Source organism: Chrysochloris asiatica, unplaced genomic scaffold (assembly GCF_000296735.1).
Source record: "Chrysochloris asiatica unplaced genomic scaffold, ChrAsi1.0 scaffold00276, whole genome shotgun sequence".
Lineage (NCBI taxonomy): Eukaryota > Metazoa > Chordata > Mammalia > Afrosoricida > Chrysochloridae > Chrysochloris > Chrysochloris asiatica.
Window position 1 is genome coordinate 3,272,235 of NW_006408794.1, and position 17,506 is coordinate 3,289,740.

General features: G+C 39.3%; 1 protein-coding gene across 1 annotated transcript in view; it reads left to right on the top strand.

The window, feature by feature from the left end:
- DIP2C (DIP2 disco-interacting protein 2 homolog C (Drosophila)) overlaps nt 1–17,506 on the top strand; it is a 631,911-nt gene that overhangs the window by 22,847 nt on the left and 591,558 nt on the right. The window lies entirely within an intron of this gene.

Below are 17,506 nucleotides of genomic sequence, written 5' to 3' on the forward strand. Positions count from 1 at the left end.
CTGGTGAGCTTGAACCACCAACCTTGTAGTTCAAACGGCTTTGCAGTCTGGTGCATTAACCCACAGCGCCACATCAGGACTTCTTATTAATATTGTTGTTGTTGTGTTGTTAAGTGCTATCAAGTTGATTCTGACCCATAGCGACCCTGTATAGGGCTTCCAAGGAGCAGCTGGTGAGCTTGAACCATGGACCTTGCAGTTATATATATATATATACCACATACATACACTGAAGTCCTGGTGTGGCGCTGTGGGTTAATGCGCCAGACTGCAAAGCCATTTGAACTTCAACAGCGGTTCAAACTCACCAGAAAGTCTATACAACGTCGCTATAGGTCGGAATCAACTCGACAGCACTTAACAACAACAACAGAGCTACACCAGGAGTCTACTTTAAGGATTGTTGTTAAGTGCCATTGAGTTGGTTATGATTCATAATGACCCTGTGTAGGGTTTCTGAGGAGCAGCTGGTGGATTTGAACCACCGACCTTGCAGTTCAAAACGACCTTGGGTTCTAGTGCATTATCCTGCAGTGCCACATCAGGAAAGAGTGTGGGGGCAGTTCTACTGTGCCCTATAGGGTTGTTGTGACGCAGAATTGATCGACTCTGTGGCACACACCAACAACAATCCACAACAACAATCTCCTCTGCATGTCCCCTCTCAGCAGCCATACTGTTACCTTATACCTCTCATCTCTCAGCCTGTCCTTCTCTGCCTGAGCATTCCTATTCTTTTCATCAGTTATGGTCTTTCAAGCAGGGCTTGGAAATGGTCTACTCCTGTGGGACCCCTGCTGAGAATTTGCATTTCCTCTCCAGATTTACTGAATCAGAATTTACATTTACAACAAGATTCTGGGGCTATGTAAGAATCATCTGGGCTATCTCTAAGACTCACCAGAAGATCTTGTTAAAATGCAGATTTTGATTCAGTATATCTGAGGTGGAAGTGCAAGTTATCAGCAGGGGTCAAACTAGAATGAACCAGTTCAAACTCTTCAAGCTTCTGTTCAGATCTCATCTGTTCCCCAAGAATTTTTATTAGTTCTTGTTGGGGTTACTCTTTCTAAATGCCTATGGCATTTTCATCTGAGACTAATTAACATGAATTCTAATGCAGCGTGTAACGCCAGTCACCTGCTGCATACAACAGACTTTGTCAGACATAACTTTATTAATAATCAAATAGTAATTAAAATAATAAATTGCTTATTGTCTAATACTTTGCACATTATTAGGAATTCTGGTAGTGTTATGAGTTGGGCTGCTAACTGCAAGGTCAGCCATTCAAATCCATCAGGTGCTCCATGGGAGAAAGATGAGATTTTCTGCTCCTGTAAATATTTATAGCCTCCAAAACCCTGTACAGGGTCACTGTGAGTTTGAACCAACTCCACAGCATACTGCCATCACTGTTAGGTACATTGTAACCTCACACATACATATATTTGCACAACATATATTTGACTATAAAAAACTCTAAAACTTGTTAAGTGCAGTTGAATTGACTCCGACTCATAGTGACCCTGTATAGTGTTTTTGAGGAGCAGCCTGGTGGGTTTGAACTTCTCACCTTGCTGTTCACAGTCCAATGCTGATCCACAGTACCACGTCAGAAGTCCCTAAAACTGTTAGGGATGGTTAACCTTTTGGAGAGTAACTAGTGATGAAAGCATTTTCACTTTCCTCTAGCATACTAACAAATTTTATGTGTTTTTTTTTTTAATAAAGAATTTACATTGTGGTATAATAAAAATTAAGATTTAGGGCATAAATAAACTTCTGAGATAATAATGACATTTTTGGCAGTATAAACTAAAACAATAGTTGGTTAGTGTAAACAAATTTTTATTCAAATTGCTGGGGACTTCCTTATCTTTTCCTCATGGTGGAGGCCTCCGTCTGGTTGCTTCCAGCGCTGTGTGTATTCCTTCTCATTTGTTTGTCCTGTTCTTTCTGAGGCTTTAGGTGGTCTGATTTGGCTTGTCTGCTGGGGGCAGCCCTGGGCAGTTCATGGGAACTACGTCTCTCCAAGGGATTGGGAAAGCATGATTGGGCTCTGACCACACACCTATGTGGTCCCATCCCTTGTTCTTGTACTGTGGAGTCAGTTCTGACTCATAGCAACTGTGTGCAGGATTTCGGATGAGCAGTTGGTGGGTTTGAACTACCGACCTTGACATTAGCAGTCCAGTGCTTTCCTTGCATTTTTTTCACATGTACTGTCAACCTTAGCTGTTAGCTCATTTGGCTAGTATTCTGAGGCACCTACATTAAACTTGCTTAGCCTTCATCATTCATGCTATTAAAACTTTTAACACATGTGGTTCACTTAGATAGTTGGACCACCATGCTGACCTCATTAACTTTGTTTCAGAGGGTTCTTTCTTACAGAGTCCTGGTGGCACAGTGGTTTAAGTGCTCGACTACTAAGCAAAAAAAAAAAAAAAAGGTAGTTTGAAGTTATCAGCCACTCCCAAGAGGAAAGCATGCTCTCGTAAAGATTTAAGCCATGAAAGCCCAGTGGGTCGGTTCTAGTTCTACCTTGTTTTATGGGGTGGCTATGAGCCAGAATTGACTCATTGGTTGTGGGTTTGGTTTTGATCTTTCTTATCAGTGGTGTGAAACCTGGCTATTTGTGAATTACTAGTGAACTCTCTGGTAGCGTAGTGGTTACGAATCGGGCTGCAAACCGCAAGGTCAGCAGTTTGAAACTACCAGCTGTTCCATGGGAGAAAGATGAGGCTTTCTGCTCCCATAAAGATTTACAGCCTCGGAAACCCTGTACAGGGTTGCTGTGAGTCGGAATCAACTCCACAGCACTTAACCAACCAACCAACCAACCAACCAACCAGTGAAATTGATTAACACTGTACTTTCCCAAGCTTCAACTCAGGCCTTTAGAATCAATTTCTGGGGTGTGAGAATTCTCAAGGTGATTCAGATGTCACTAGTATGGGCTTGCCAGAATTTGTGGATGAGTCATTTCTACCAATCATTTCAAGTTAATCATATATTATTTCTTCATATAATTTTGTATTATTGTCGAAAAAGAAGCTGGAGGAAGGAGAATTCAATTTGATTCCTAACTGTGCTACTGACTAGCTCTGTGAATTTGCATGAGCCATTTAATTTCTGTTGAGCTGTAAAATGCAGTTTTGGACTAGGTAATGTGATTATGAATTCCTTCCCTGTTCAAAAATTCTGCTAATCTTGCTTTTCCATTGATATCTTATAAGCATCTGTGTGCCTAATTAATATTTTAGCTTTCCTAATAGGTGTTAAAGGAATAATTGTTTATAAAAGGCCAAATTAAAGTCAACTGAAATTCAGAATTATGTGAACTCTTGTTACTTTTCAAATAAATTGACCCTTCTTTACTAATGCAAAGGTATCCGGGCTCTACTAGTTGTACTTCCTATCTGTATTGTATCATGAACCAGTGTGAAGAATCATAATAATTGTACTTTTCCTGGTGTTCTATCCACTATAGTTGGTAACTGGAAGTACTTAAAAAGTTAAAGCAGTGTTTAAATGCTAAGGTGAAGATTTTGGTTACTGTGGAAGGAGAAAAGAAAAGTTTCTTTGAATGATTTCCACCAGATTATTTACCTGTACCCGCAGATTGTTTTCTGGGATGAGTGAATTCAATTTAAGGTTTATGGAGTGTTCCCAACATTACCCACAAGATATAAGACTTTTGACTTTTGTTTTTATTTTTATTTCATCTATTTCAACTGGATCCACTTGACTGATTGTTTTGTTTTCTGCTTGTTTTGAAATCTACTAAAGAGGAAGTGTAATATGATAGCCTTCCTCAGGGTCTCCCTCCTGATTGAAGAATCTGAAACTACAGTTTCTGTAGTCACTATTTCGTATATGAGGACTGGACAAAGAAGGTATTCTAATAAACTTATGCCCTTGCCATATGTTGGTGAAAATGTTGATTCTAAAAGACTTCTGTTAGAGAAAATACAGAATTGTTCAACTCTGTATGTTGTTTTTATTTTGGAAATTTATTTAACATATAAGGAGTCCTGGTGGCAATGTTGGTAAGCGTTCAGCAGCTGAGTTAAATCCACCAACTGCACACAGGTTGGTTGGTTATGTGCCATGGAGTTGGTTCTGACTCATAGTGACTCTGAATAGGGTTTCCAAGGAGCAGCTGGTAACTTGAACTGCTGACCTTGCCTTTCAGATTGACTTTGCTGTCCAGCGCATTAACCTATAGTGCCATACCAAGACTTCATGTAAAGATTGTTGTTGTTAAGGTTGTTGGTAAGTGCCATTGAGTTGGTTCCGACTCATAGCGACCCTGTATAAGATTTCTGAGGAGTGGCTGGAGAGCTTGAACCACTGAACTTGCGATTCAAACAAACTTTGCAGTACAGTGCATGAGGACTCCTTGTAAAGATTACAGCCTTGGAAACACCATGGCAGTTCTGCCCTATCCTGTGGGTCACTATCAGTCAGAATTGACTTGGTGACAGTGGTTTGGTTTTGTTATCTAGCACATACTGTTGTTGTTGCTGTTAGTGCCATCTAGCAACTGGTAGGTTTGAACCATTAACCTTTGAGTATATTTAGTGTTTCTTATGTGAAGTTGCTTGAAATGTTAAAAAATAAACAGTTTTCCCTGCTAAATGATATCATTATTGGATTTGTACATTTGAAACAATTATTGTTAGTTGAGTGACTTCCTACTTATGGTGACCCAGTGCCCAGCCTTACACCATCTTCCTGGTCAGTTGCAAGCCTGACAGTTGTAATCCGTAGGGCTTTCACTGACTGATTTTTCAAATAGAGATTACCAGACCTTTCTTTGTAGTCATCTTGATCTTGAAGCTCCACTGAAACCTATTCAGCCTCATGGAACACTTACAGCACACTGACAGACATGTGGTGCTGCTCATGAGACACATTAGCCTGAAATTGAACCCAGGTCTCCCACAGGGAATGGGAGAATTCTACCACTGAATCATCAGTGAGCTCTCTTTACTATGACTCCCTGCCTTTTTCTTTTGATTAAAAAAAAAAAAGCCATCCAGAACAAAGCATTAATAATTGACTGAGTTTTATTAAAGAATGTTGAAGTTACCAATGAAAGAAAGGTCAGAAATGTCTAATTCTAAAACAATTCAAACATATAGGTATACTTTATATGCCTTCCAAAATAAATAAAAATAAAGATGGAGAGGATCTGCTGGTACAGAAATGTTGTGGTTATTTTTGGTTGAATGTTTGTTTAATGCCGTTGAATTGGTTCTGACTCGTAGCGACCTATACACAACTAAATGAAACACTGTCCTGTCCTGTGCCATCCTTACGTTTGAGTCCATTGTTGCTGACAGTGTGCTGCTGCTATTTATAATGTGTTCATTTCACAGCACTGCATTGTACAGCACTACATTCAGAGTGTTTCTCGGCTACTCATACGTTTTCAGTGGCTAGTCATTCAGAAGTGGTCTGCCTCTGCTTCCTAATCTGTCTTATTCTGGAAGCTCCACTGAAACCTGTCCACCATGGATGACCCTGCTGGTATTTAAAACAAGTACAGGTGGCATAACTTCTAGCATCAAGGAACACACAAACCATTACAGTATGACAAACTGAGAGACAAGTGATGATAGGTTAAAAGAAGGAAACCTAAATCTTCAAAGTTCAGTGTTTTCTTTCTTAAAGTTATCCCCTAAAAGAGTTGGTTTTTCACTAGCCCCTGGATAAATAATATAGATCCTGTATAGATGGTTTTGGTGTTTGCCTTTCATAATTCAACATTTTTTATTGTTAGCTGGTAATAATTAAAACATTTCAAGTTACAATGGTTTTATATTCTTTAATATAATATACTTTAATAGGTTCTATGATGCTTGATACATTAAACATTTAAAATACAGTATTTTTTAATACAGATTTATTTAAATGCAACAGTGTAAGTCACTTCAGGAAGTAGATATTTAAAAAACCGTATGTAAAACTGGGTATCTGTTTGCAGAAAATTGAAACAGGATCCATGTCTCACAACATATACATAAATGGACTCTAGATGATCAACGACCTAAATGTTGTTAGGTGCTGTTGTTAGTTTCTATGCAAAACAGAACAAAACGCCGCCATGTTCTGTGCCATCCTCACTGTGTCAATCCATTTTATTAGGGGTCTTCTTCTGTTTTGATGACCTTCCACTTTCTTAAGCATGATATCCTTCTCCAGGGACTGATACTTCTGACAACATGTCCAAAGAACAAGAGATGAAGTAACTCAATTCTTGCTTCAAAGAAAATTCTAGCTATACTTCTTCTAACACAGATTTGTTTGTTCTTCATAGAATTCAGTTTCTTGGATTATTTGCTTAGCATGCAGATTGAAAAAATATGGTGAAAGGATGCAGTCATGATAGACAACTTTCCTGATTTTAAACCATTCAATATTTCCCTTGTTCTGTTTGAATGACTACCTATTGGTCTATATTCCTCATGAACATAATTAAGTGTTCTGGGCTTCCCATTCTTTGTAATATTATCCAAAGTTTGTTATGGCTAATACAGTGGAATGCCTTTGCATAGTCAACAAAGCACAGGTAAACATCTCTCTGGTATTTCTTTGCTTTTAGCTAAGATCCATCTGATATAAACAATGATATATTCCTAGTTCCACTGAAATTAGCTTAGATTTTTTTTCAGCTTCCAGTTGATGTATTACTGTAACCATTATTAAATGATCCTCATTAATTTTAATTGTATGTGATATTAATGATATTGTTCAATCATTTCTGCATTCTGTTGGGTCACCTTTCTTTGGAATAGGCATAAGCATTAAGCTCTTTCAGTTGGTTGGCCAGGTAGGCTGTCTTTCAAATTTTTTGTCATAGACAAGTGAGTACCTCCAGCTCTGTATCAGTTTGTTGAAACATACATGTCATTTTGTATTCCTTCAATTTCTGGAGCTTTGTTTTCCCCCAATGTTGTCAGTGCAGTTTGGACTTGTTCTTTCCGTGCCATTGGTTCGAGATCCTACGTCATCTCTTGAAATGACTGAACATTGGCCATTTCTTTTTGGTACAGTGTCTGTGTATATTTTCCCCATCTTCTGTTGATGTTACCAGTGCCATTCAATATTTTGTCCATTGTTGTTAAGTGCCCTCCAGTTGTTTCCAACTCATAATAACTCTATAGGATTTCCAAGGAGCCACTGGTGGGTTTGAATCTCAGACCTCACAGTTAGCAGTCCAGTGCTTATCCTACAGGACTACACACCAGGTAGATTCAATTTCTAATGTACTTTGATTTTGTTATGGACAAAGCCAAGCAATATTTTATATTAAAATTTTAAAAGTACAGTGGAAATGATACGACTTTTCTTGGCTAAATCTGCAGGTGAAGAACTGATTACATAGAGAATTACTGCCAAAATTTGTCCTTGAACTATTCAGGTAACTGAATATGAAGTAAAGATTTTATTCATTTGAATAATCTCAGCTCTGGTAGCGTAGTGGTTACAAATCAGGCTGTATCAGTTTGTTGAAACACACATGTCATTTTGTATTCCTTCAATTTCTGGAGCTTTGTTTTTCCCCAGTGTTGTCAGTGCAGTTTGGACTTGTTCTTTCGGTGCCAGGTCAGCAGTTCGAAACTACCAGCTTTTCCGTGGGAGAAAGATGAGGCTTTCTGCTCCCGTAAAGATTTACAGCCTCAGAAACCCTGTACAGAGTTGCTTTGAGTTGGAACCAATTCCACGGCACATCACCGCCACCAATACCAGATATAGTCAGTTTGATCCCTATGTATTCCATTTGGAGAAGTCCAGGTTATTTTTTGTAGTTTAAAAGTATTTGCAGTGAGTAAGTCATTGGTTTTATAGAATTTTTTCATGTGATATTCATCATTTTCTGTCACCAAGCTCATATTTTAAACTACAGATCCGTCCTCTTTGTTTCCAATTTTTTTTGCATTCCAACACCAGTATTTATCAGTTCATTTTGATTGCAATTTTGATCAATTTCAGACAGAAGAAGGTGGGAGAATTCTTCAATTTCATCATCATTGAGTTTAGTGGTTTGGTGCATAAATTTGAATAATAGTGTTATTAATCACTGTTCTTTGTAGGCATGTGAATATTATCACATCACAGACAGCCTTGTACTTATAGATAAATCTTGAATTTTTTTTTTTTTTTTTAATGAATGCAAAGCCATTCATCCTCAATTTGTCATTCCTGACATAGTAAACCATAGGATAGTCCAAGTCAGAATAGCCTACACCTGTACCATTCAGGTCATTAATACCTAGGATATTGATTTTTATGTGTTTTATTTAATTTTTGATTAATTCCAGTTTTCCTGTATTCATACTTTGTACATTCCTTGCTCCGATTATTAATGGATCTTTGCAGCTGTTTCTTCTTATTTTGAGTTGTGCCCCATCTGCAAATGAAGATCTCCAAAAATGTTGCTCCATTCATCATTAAGGTCAACTCTATTTTGAGGAGCCAGCTCTTCCCCAGTTGTATGTTGAGTGCCTTCCAACCTGAGGGGCTCATCTTCTGACACTGTATCAGACAATGCTCTGCTGCTATTCATACCATTTTCATAGGGTTATTCATTCAGAAGTTACCTGCCTCTCCTCCTTACTAGTCTGTGTTAGTCTGGATGCTTTGTGGAAACAAATATAAAACCTAAAATATAAAGATCATCAAAGAAAAAAAATGAGGACAAATTTAGGGGCCCCTGGTGTGGTACTGCTGGATAATGCACTGGATCACAAGGTTGTTGTTATGAAGTGCCGTTGAATTGGTTCTGATCCATAGCAACCCTGTATACGGTTTCTAAGGAGCAGCTGGTGAGCTTGAATTGCCAACCTTACAGCTGGTACATTAACCCACAGCGCCACACCAGGACTTCAGATCACAAGGTAGGCAGTGCAAATTCAGCAGCTACTCATCAAAAACCCTATAAACGTTCCTGTGAGTCAGAAGTGACTTGGCAACACTTACCAACACCAACAATGCTTGGTATAAATAAACTATCAAGCATAACGAAAACACACAAACAGCAGAAGATAAACTAGATAACTGGGCTAGATACCTCCACAAAGTAAACACACTCGTCAAAAGGTTTTATCAAAACATTCAAAAGAGCACCTACACAAAATAATTTTTTTTTCACCAGTGACATATTGAAGAAGGGATTAATGTCTAATTTATAAAAATGTTTAATATTTCAACAAGAAAAAGACAAATTATCCAATTAAAAAATGGGCAGAGGACATGAACAGAAACTTCACCAATGATGACATTTAGATGGCCAAATACATGAAGAAATGCTCTCGACCATTAGTTAATAGAGAAGTGCAGATCAAAATAACACAGAGATGTCATGTCATTTCAAAGTCAGTAAACAGCAAATGCTAGTGAGGGTGTAGGGAGTTGGGAACTTTTATACACTGCTAGTAGGACTGTAGGAGCTCTGGTAGCGTAGTGGTTATGAATCAGGCTGCAAATTGCAAGGTCAGCAGTTCAAAACTACTAGCTGTTACATGGAAGAAAGATGTGTGGCGTTCTGCTCCCATGAAGATTTACAGCCTCGGAAATCCTGTACAGCGTCGCTATGAGTTGGAACCAATTCCACGGCATATAACAACAACAACAACAGAACTGTGGAGTTCTGGTGTGGCGCTGTGGGCTAATGTGTCAGACTGCAAAGTCATTTGAACTGTAAGGTCGGTGGTTCAAGCTCACCAGTTGCTCCTTGGAAACCCTATACAGGGTTGCCATGGGTCAGAATTGACTCGACGGCACTTAACAACAACAAAGTGGGACTATAACATGGTACAGCCACTGTGGAAAATGATACGGCATGTCCTTAACAGTTGGAAATATAAATACTGTATGATGAAGCCACCCCACTGCTAGGCATATATCCTAGAGAAATAAGAGCCGTGATCTGCACACCCATGTTCATTGCGGCACTATTCACAATAGCAAAAAGATGAAGCAACCTAAATGCCCATCAGTGGTTGAATGGATAAACAAACTTTGGTATACACACACGCAGTAGAATACTATAGAATGCTAAAGGATAATGATGAATCTTCTAAACACCTCCTAAGGATGAACCTGAAGGACACAGTGAGTTCAATAAGTCAATCACAAAAGGACAGTTACAGTTTGATACTGCTGTTATAAAAAGTCAAAGGAAGGTTTTCACACAGAAAGAAAATTTCTTTGAAGCTTACTGAAGGTAAGGAGGGGCAGAGGGTAAAGCACTAATGGGAAGGTAGACATAAATTAACTTGAGTTAAATGAAAGGCAATATATATAATAGAAGGGAGGTCAGCAAACAATGACCAAGGTAAAGGGAGACACTGGGAGGAGTGTAAGAGTTAGGGGTAACAGAGGTAAATACTATTAAACCCATAAGTCTGCATTAACAGTAATATCAATTTATGAGTGAATACATACATAGACACACAAGATGAATACATGTGGGAAGGCGAATGGGACCATACCCATGAACATATATAGCTTTGACAGAAGATACATCTACACACATTTACATATGCTGCAAATATTTTCATGACTAAAGTAGAATATACAGGGGCAGAGTTAGGAAAACCTCTTAGCCATACCAGAATCACTAGCCCTGGGCGCTCAGGGCCATAGTCTTGGGAGACATTAAGATTAGTTGGTACAGTGTTAATCCATAGATACAATGCTCTATATCCTACTTTGATTGATTTGCTTGTGAGCTGCCTTCTAAGTTGCAACTATTGGTCTCTCCATGTCTGGGACAAAGAAGAGTAAAGATAACAAAAACCCTGTGTAAACATTAAGTCCTAAGGACTAATGGACCACATGAACCTCATCCTCCACAGCTCTGAGACCAGGAGAACTAGATGGTACCTGGCTAGCACTGCTGACAACTCTGAAAGGGATCGCATTAGAAGGTCCTGGGTAGAATGGGAGAAAATGTGGAACAAAACTCAAAATCATAAAAGACCAGGCTTATTGGTTGGCTAGAGACTGGTGGAACCCTGGAGATGATGACCCTTAGCCATTGTTCAAAGCTGGACCAGGATTCATTCCAATAGCTCAACATTCTGCCAAACAGTACATAGGTCTGAAAGACAATAACAACAGGGAGGTATATACTCCTTAGAATAGTCAACGACTAGAGATTGAAAGGGCAGCATTTGCAGTGACAGATTTCAGAAGGCTGGAAGGGATAGGGAAGAAGTACAAATGGAAATAGGAAACACAGGGAGGGAGTGGGATGAATGATGTTACATTGTATGGATTGCAACCAGTGTGGCAGGAAACAAAACATGTATAAATTGCTGAATAGAAAATTGATTTAGTCCATAAACGTTCACCCAAATCACAACAAAAATGAAAAACTTAAACAAAAACCCAGTGTAGACGTTGGAATGTCCCTTCTCTGATTATATTGCATAGGACTGTCATGTTCGTCTTGCTAGGAGACTCTCTTACTGGCTTAGATCAGCAAGTTTCTATGTTGTGAACTTCCCTTTTAAAACAAGAAACTAAGGGTAGGTAGCCTTCAGCCAAGAGCTAGCAAGACCTCAATATCCTGGCATACAAAGTACTGAATCCTGCTACTAACCAGTGTTCTTCCCAGCTGAGATTTAAAAGGAGGTCCAGCACTGGCTGACCCTTGTTTTGCAGCCTTATGAGAGATAATGAAGCGGAAGAGCCAGTTCAGTCGTGCCTAGATTCCTGATGCACCGAAACTATGAGATGATAAATATGTTGTTTTTAGCAACTAAAACGCAAAAAAAAAAAAAAAAAAAAAAATCAGCCCATAGTCTTACTTCTCTAACATAGTACCAATGCATTTTATTTCATCATAGAGTTTGAATGTTGAATAATTTAAAATTGTACTACTGGTTAAAACAAAGCATGTTAATGTTGCTTAGTAAAGACTTGGCTTTACATATATAATTTTACTTGATTGTCAGATAATCACATATAACAGGTAGTATTAGACAGGGAAAAACAGATTTAAGGTGAAGTGCCTCATTTGGTCTTACTGGTGGTAAACGTAGAGTCAGGACCTCTGTCTCCATGGGATTATTGTTGTTGTTTTTAGGTACCATCGAGTTGGTACCAACTCATAGTGACCCTATGTACAACAGAACAAAACACTGCCTGGTCCTGGGCCAACCTCACTGTTGTTGCCATGCTTGAGACCATTGATGCTGCCGCTTTGCCAATCCATCTCGCTGGGATTTTCCTCTTTTTCTCTGACCCTCCACCTTACCAAACATGATATCCTTCTCCAGTGACTGCTCCCTCCTGACAATATGTCTGAAGTATGAGAGACCAAGTCTCGCCATCCTGGCCTCCAAGGAGCACTCTGGCTGCACTTCTTCCAACACAGATCTGTTTGTTCTTTTGGCAGCCCATGGCACTTTCAATATTCTCCTCCAATACCATAACTCAAAAGCAGCAATTCTTCCATGGTCTTCCTTATTCACTGTCCAGCTTTCGCATGCATATGAGGTTATTGAAAATACCATGGCTTAGGTCAGGCGCACCTTAGTCCTCAAGCTGACATCTTTGCTCTTCAACACTTTAAAAAGTTCCTGTGCAGCCGATTTGCCCAATGCAATACGTTGTCTGATCTCTTAACTGCTGCTTCTGTGAGTGTTGATAGTTGAACTAAGAAGAATGAAGTTCTTGACAACTTCAATCTTTTTTTTTTCTCCCTTGATAAGAATGTTGTTTATTGGTCCAGTGGTGAGGATTTTTGTTTTCTTTACGTTGAGATGCGATCCATACCGAAGGCTGTGCTCTTTGATCTTCATCAGTAAATATTTTAAGTCCTCTTCACTTTGAGCAAGCAAAGTTGTATCATTTGCATATCACAGGTTGTTAATGAGTCTTCCTCCAATCCTATGCCACGTTTTTCTTCGTATAACCCAGCTTCTCGGTTTTATTTGCTCAGCATACAGGTTGAATAAGTACGGTGAAAGAATACAACCCTGTCGCACACCTTTCTTAATTTAAAACCATTTAGTGTTCCCATGTTCTGTTCGAACAACTGCCTCTTGGTCAGAGTTGATAATTTCTAAACCAGAATTTACAAAATCTCAGTGGATCTTCTCAAGCCATCCCTTCCTTTCTCTTTTCCAAGCAAAATAAAATGTTAGGTCCCTACTGTGTTTCATAAGTCACCTATATTTTACAAAAAGGCAGAAGGAAGTTTACATGTTAAGATGTCAACCGAGTTGAACTCTGTTGAAAACGCAAAATCATAATTTATATCAAGGTTTCTTAACCTGGCACTGTTGACCTTTTAGACTGAATAAATTCTTGTGGGGGCTGCCCTTTGCATTATAAGATGCTTAGTACTATTGCTTCCTTCTACGTTTTATGTGCAAGTAGCACTCCTTCCCTCTAGTTGTGGCTCCAGACATTGTCAGATAATACCCTGGCAGCACCCTGGCTGAGGACCACTGCCTTAGACATGCAGATTTGCTTGATTTGTTTTTAATTTTTGAAAATCTAGTTGTGATGATATGTAGGAGAAAGATGAGGTTTTCTGCTCCTGGAAAGATGTGCAGCCTTGGGAACCCTCTGGAGGGTTGCTGTGAGTTGGAACTGACTCTTAACAACAGTAACAAAGTTGTAATGACTGTGAAACTTTGGTGACTGTTAACCTTTGAATAAAAAAAACTTCTCTAATTGTGTCTTGGCATATGCATTTCCAATCCTCCTAGCCTAAACTTGTGCACACTTTTCTCTTTTAGAAATGACAACCTTCCTGATGCTCAAATCCTAAAGGGTTTGTGTAACTGTGCAGCATATAAAGAGCCCTGGTGGAATAATGGATAAACACTTGGCTGGCTGTTCAAACACACTAGCAGCTTTGCAGGAGAAGAGACCTGATGATCTACTCTTGAAACAATTAAAAACCCCCAAACGAAACTATTGCCATTGATGGCTTAGGAAACCCTACAGGGCAATTCTGCTTTGTCCTAGAAGGTTGCTCTGCATTGGAAACTACATTGGAAACACAACAACAGCAAAGCTGCATACATACTAAGACACTTTTGCTTTCTGTGTACTTACAAAAGAAAAGCAAACTGACTGCTGTCATAGCATTGATGCTGACTCATAGCGACTCTTAGGATAGAATAGAATGGCACATCTTTCATCTGTCTCTCCTGGAGTGGCTGGTGGGTTTGAACCATGGATATTTCAGCAAGTGCTGTAAGCACTGCATCACCAGTGAATCTTATGTATTTTCGGAGAGCACTGTAATGTTCTTGCTGTCCAACATGCACGACTGTGACAGCAATCTACTGTGTTCCATAAAGAATTAAAGAATTCCAGGAAAGGAGGTTTTACTATCTCCCTTTAAAAACATTCTTCATATCCAACCCCAAAACCTTTCAGGGAAGAGTTTTCTGCTTAAGTTTTGCCCACGCCCTTGTGGTTTCTCCTTGGGAACAGAGTATGACTGACAGTTCTCTCTGTATAATAACCTTGAAAGCAGTTATTAAGTTCTCTCTAGGTCTTTACTTTTCCAAGCCAATTCTAGTCTATTAAAGCCTTTACTTTTGGCCGATTGATTTAGTCAGTTTAGTTGGTTTCTTGTATCTTATCTAAAATTTCCACACTTTATTTGAACCTAGGATTCAAAAGCTAGACATAGAATTACTGTGACAACTCAGTCCTCGTTGAGTACAATGAGAAGTGTGCCTCACAGGTATCGATCTATCCAGACTGCTTCACTTTTGGAGAGCTGGACAGCTTATTTGTCCCCCCCCACCCCCATTTGTTGCTGTTGTTGTTAAGTGCTGTTAAGTCAATTCCAACTCACAACAACCCTGTGTAGGGTTTCCAAGGAGCAGCTGGTGGTAGCTTTGAACCTCCATCGTTGTTAGCAGTCTGGTACTTACCGTGGAGCACCACACCAGGACTCTATCTGTCCCTATAAGGCCTCAGAATATTGTAAAATCTTAGCTAGGTCGTAGTAACCTTTTTGTCTGATTAATCAGAGTCCTGGTATGTTTAGTTAATTGAAGCCCTTTGAGCTAGGGGTTCTAAAAATGATGCATATAGACCTTACCTCTTACGATTTTCAATTCTTATTTTGCAGTTCAGTTTTTCTGTCAATGCTACAAAATTATTGAGACTTTATCAAAGAATATCTATTCATATGAATTTTAAAAGTATTTGAGTATAAATAGTCCTTACAGCACTTTTAGAAGGCATCAGGGACCTAGGAATGAATGCAAGTATGGTGCTTAGAATTGCTTTGTGGAGTTAAAATGTGTACATAAGTATATGAAGCTAGGAAGTTAGCTAGGGCTCAGGATGTAGAGGTCCTTACCTGTCAGAGTATTAGAGAGTCATTAGTGCCATTTGGAAGGAATCATGAAATAATCAGGCTGTCCTTCTGTTTCTCATATACTTTGTAATGAGGTGAGACAGAGAGCAAGAGACAAGAGTAGAGGACATTTCACTAGTCAAGGTGTATGTTGTTGTTAAGTGCTGTTGAGTCATTTCTGATACGTTGCGACCCTTTATAGGGTTTCTGAGGAGCTGCTGGTGCGTTTGAACCACCAACCTGTGGTTCTCAGTCCAGTAGGAAAACGGTAAAGGGCTGCACTAGAGTCCATGGGTGGTGCAAGCTTTAATATATTTGGCTGATATCCCACGGAGCACGGTGGCTCTGTAAGATAAGTACTGGATCGTGAACTACAAGGTTGGCGGTTCGAGCTTACCAACCCACTCAGCAGGATAAAGATGAGGCTTCCAGTGCTCCCAATACATCCTCAGAAGCCCTATACAGGATCACTATAATAACCCAGTGGTTGCCTATTCCAGTCCTCCAAAAGGTACCTCAGAAGAAAGGCCTGGTGATCTACTTCTGGAAAATCAGCCATTGAAAACCCTGTGGATGAGGTCTCCATGAGTTGGAATTGACTACGTGACAACTGGTACTGGTCTGGTAGGGTCACGAATGATAACAGGAGAAAAAAAACAGTTGAAAAGTAAATGAACTACTAAGATTTAATGAGGTGATGGAGTTCTGGTGTGGCGCTATAACACTGGACCACAAGGTCAGTTTCAGGCACAAGATCGATGGTTCAAATGAACCAGCAATTCTTCAGAAACCCTATACAGGGTCACTATGAGTCAGAACTAACTCGATGGCACTTAACAACACCAACAATGGAGGGGAAAGAACCTGGACGTCTGAAGTTTTGGATCTAGGTGATTGAGGAGGAGGAGCAAGACTGGGAAAGTGATGCATTTCATTAGGTTTTAATGACTTTGTGATACTTGTGACACCATTGTGCATTGATAGTTTAGAAATATGGAGTGATGCTGGAGGGAAAAAAAATCTGCGCTGAAGTAGAATTAGGAGCCTTCTGGTGTGGTGCTGTATGATAAGCACTGTATGTACTGCTAACTGCATGGTCGGCGGTTCAGACCCACCAGCTGCTTCTTGGAAACCTTGTATGGGGTCTCTGTGAATCAGAACTGGCTTGCTAGCACTTAACAACAATGAATGCAGATGTGTGGTAAAAGCAGTCAGGGTAGATGAGGTTGTTATGTGGAGAGAAGAGGGCCACAGATGCAATTTTGAGGAAAGCCCAACTTTAGAAATTTAGGAAAAAGAGGAGACCTAGAAAGACCCTATTTTAGGAGTGAAGGGCAAACTGCATAATGCAATTCTGGAAGCCCAGAAAAGAGATTTTCCAGAAGAGTGTCCAAATGTAGTAGAAAATCAGGAGAGCAAAGACTTCAAAGAAAGCATTGGATTTGAAAATTGAGACATCATGGCACCCAAGAAAAGCCATTTCACATTGTGAAGACCGGAGGTTATAGACAATGCTGTTGTAAATGTTTGGTATTTTGCTTGGAGGAAGCAGTATTGGGGGAAAATCATTTGTATAGGTAGGAGGCCTAAACTTGTTTCTAGGCAGAGGAAAGAACCAGTGGAGAGAAGAAAGTGAAACTGCATGAAAGTGAGGAAATAATTAATGGAACATGGCTCCCAAGGAATGAACACAGTCTTATCTTAATTCATGAATTGGTTATTTGTTATTTTAAGGTCACAAATTAATGGCACTTTGTAAAGTGGGGAAAAAAGTTCCTAAAAGCCTTGGACACTCGATATGCCATGTCCTTTCAGAACAGAATGTGCTTTGATTTTGGTTTATTGTTGTTATTAGTTATTAATTCTTTGCATATCTTTTATTGAAGTCTGCAGAACAGTCTTGACCAGCACTGTAACCCCCCGTACCTCTAAAAGGGCAAAGCTGCTCATTATTGCCGGGCTGTTTGCATATAGGATGCTGTTGTTGATATTCTTAAGAGTTTTAGTTTTGGAATATGTAATTTATAAGTTGTTTAGTTCCATTTATTTTTCATTGAGGGTTATTTTACTTTGACCTGTATAGTGAATTATACCTTTAATGAGTCAAGAAAATAAAGTGGTGAACTAAATGTAGCTCTCTTTAACACT